Consider the following 3257-nt stretch of genomic DNA (forward strand, 5'->3'; position numbering starts at 1 on the left):
CAAACCCTATCATGTAGACAGAGGCTTCCTGAAGAAGGAAGCCTAACAGAATTAGAAACTAGAGGTAGAGGGACTTGCTGGTAACAAGTCCTGGCTTTTGATCCTTGAAGCCATTATTTTTGCAGCTCTTCCTTCTTTCCTGTGACCTTTATCCCACCTCTACCTGTAGTTACACGAGCCATTAAATTCTCTAGTTTGCTGAAGCTAGTATAAATTTAATTTGCTTTTTTTGTTTTTGAGATGGAGTCTTGTTATTTTGCCCAGGATGGAGCCATCTTGGCTCACTGCAACCTCCACCTCCCAGGTTCAAGCGATTCTCCTGCCTCGGTCTCCCAAGTAGCTGAGACTACAGGTACATGCCATTATGCCTGGCCAAGTTTTTTATTTTTGGTAGGAACAGGTTTCAGCATGTTGGCCAGGCTGGTCTCAAACTCCTGAGCTCAGATGATTCACCTGCCTCGGCCTCCAAAAGTGCTGGGATTACAGGCATGAGCCACCGTGTGCCTGGCCTAATTTGCTTTGTTTTGACATTGAAAGAATCCTGACTAAAAGGTCTGCTACTATGGTCACAGTAAATATTGTCAACAAAAAAAGTACCAAACTCTTTAAAACATTGAAAGAGGTTTATTCTTTTTTTTTTTTTTGAGTCAAACTCTCACTCTGTTGCCCAAACTGGAGTGCAGTGGTGTGATCCTGGCTTACTGCAACCTCAACCTCCCAGGTTCAAGTGATTCTCCTGCCTCAGCCTCCTGAGTAGGGGACTACAGGCATGCACCACCATGCCCGGCTAAATTTTTGATATTTTTAGTACAGACGGGGTTTCACTATGTTGGCTAGGCTGGTCTTGAACTCCTGACCTTGCGATCCACCCACCTCAGCCTCCCAAAGTGCTGGGATTACAGGTGTGAGCCACCATGCCCAGCCCTAAAGAGTTTATTCTAAACAAAATATGAGCGACCAAGGCCTGAGGCACAGTCCCAAGAGGTACTGAGAATATGTGCCCAAGACGGTTGGGTTACAGCTTGGTTTTAATACAATTTAGGGAGACATAAGACATCAATCAGTACATCTGGGGCATACACTGGTTTGGTCTGGGAAGGTGGGACAACTTGAAAAGGGTTTGGGGGAAAGCTTATAGGTAATAGGTGGATTAAAAGATTTCCTGATTGGCAATTGATTGAAAGAGTGAAGTTACTATTTAAAGACCTGGAATAAACATAAAGGAATGCCTGGATTAAGATAAGGGGTGGTAGACACTAAGGTTCTTATTATGTAGATGAAGTCTCCTAGGTGGCCATCCTTAGAGACAATAGATGGCAAATGTTTTCTATTCTGACCTGTAAAAGAGGCTAGACTCTCAGTTAATCTCTTCAGAATTGGGAGGGCCTGGTAGGGGGAAACATCCAGTTATGTTTTAGAGATTCTTTTTTTTTTGAGATGGAGTTTTTTGCTCTTGCCCAGGCTGGAGTGCAATGGCACAATCTTGGCTCACTGCAACCTCTGCCTCCTGGGTTCAAGTGATTCTCCTGCCTCAGCCTCCTGAGTAGCTGGGATTACAGGTGCCTACCACTATGCCCGGCTAAATTTTTAGTAGAGATGGGGTTTCACCATGTTGGCCAGGTTGGTCTCAAACTCCTGACCTCAGGTGATCCACGCGCCTTGGCCTCCCAAAGTGCTGGGATTGCAGGTGTCAGACACTGCACCCACCCAACAGAGATGCTTAACAGATGCAATTACCTCTCTCCCCACAAAATGGCTTTGCAGGGACATTTCAAAATACAGCAAAGAAATATATTTTGAGGTAAAATACTTTGATTTCCTTTGTCATGTGATGTTATGCCAGAGTCCAGTTGGAAAGTAAGCCATTTTATATAAGTTTACATAAAACCCATTTGATAACATATTTTTTTTTTTTTTGAGATGGAGTCTTGTTCTGTCATCCAGGCTGGAGTGCAGTGGCACTATTTTGGCTCACTGCAACCTCCTCCTCCTGGGTTCACGTGATTCTTCTCTCAGCCTCCTGAGTAGCTGGGATTACAGGCGCACATCACCACGCCTGGCTAATTTTTTGTGTATTTTTAGTAGAGACGGGTTTCACTATGTTGGCCAGACTGGTCTCGAACTCCTGACCTCGCAATCCACCTGCCTCAGCCTCCCAAAGTGCTGGGATTACAGGCGTGAGCCACCGCGCCTGGCCAATTTGATAACATTTTATGGTTTGTAGAGTGTGACTCCACAGGCCACTTAGGAATTCAGGGAAGAGGGGAAAAAAGTCAGAGTTTAGTCCTCAGTATCATCGAGACTTTAAGGTGTTTCCACAGTTCAAACAGTACCTTGCCAAAAGAAAGAAGAGACCAGGATAGATTATGAAAGAAGTAGATTTACACAGTGAAGTTACTCACTGGAAACACTGTGTATGGGTGTGTTATTAGATTGTGAAGTGAGTCTGGGTGCCGTGGCTCATACCAGCAATCCTACCATTTTGGGAGGCTGAGGCAGAAGGATCAACAGAGCCCAGAAATTTGAGGCCAGCCTGGGCAATACAGTGAGCCCTCATCTCTATGTATTAAAAAACAAACAAACAAAAAACCCAAAAAAAACCCTGCAAAGTCAATGCATAAGACAAAAACCCATTTAGGCCCAGCCATAAAAAGGAGAGAAGTAATGATTCACATAACGTATTGCTAAGTGTAGTAATATGTGTAGAGGCCAAATATTATATAATTTCACTTATATGAAATGTCCAGAATAGGTAAATCTACACTGACAGAAAGTAGATTAGTGATTGCCAGGGGTTGGAGGGCGTGGCAGGGTGCAGAATGATAAAAGCCTGTACCAGGCTTCTTTTTGGGATGAACATGTTCTGGAATTAGATAGTAGTAATGGTCGCACAACTTTTGGAATAAACTGAAAACCATTGAATTGTACACTTATTTGAAGGGGTAAATTTTATGGCATGTGAATTATATCTCAGAAAAATCTATTTTGGCTAAATTATCATTGAAATTCCTTTTCAAAGAGTCTAATTCAGCTGTTTTACTTTCAGCATAAAATAAATGGCCTTTGAAACTTTTTAGAGTACTAGGATAAATAGTATGTTTGCATTTAGGAGTCCTGTTATAAAAAATGTGATCTTACAACTTGAGTCACACTAAATTATATGAGATTTTCACATTATAAAGGGTAAGGAAGTGTATCAGAAGCATTGAAAAGGGATTGTGTGTACCCCTAGGGATTTTTTTTTTTTTTTTTTTTTT

Source organism: Rhinopithecus bieti, unplaced genomic scaffold (genome assembly GCF_001698545.2).
Source record: "Rhinopithecus bieti isolate Rb0 unplaced genomic scaffold, ASM169854v2 scaffold_44774, whole genome shotgun sequence".
NCBI classification, from domain to species: domain Eukaryota; kingdom Metazoa; phylum Chordata; class Mammalia; order Primates; family Cercopithecidae; genus Rhinopithecus; species Rhinopithecus bieti.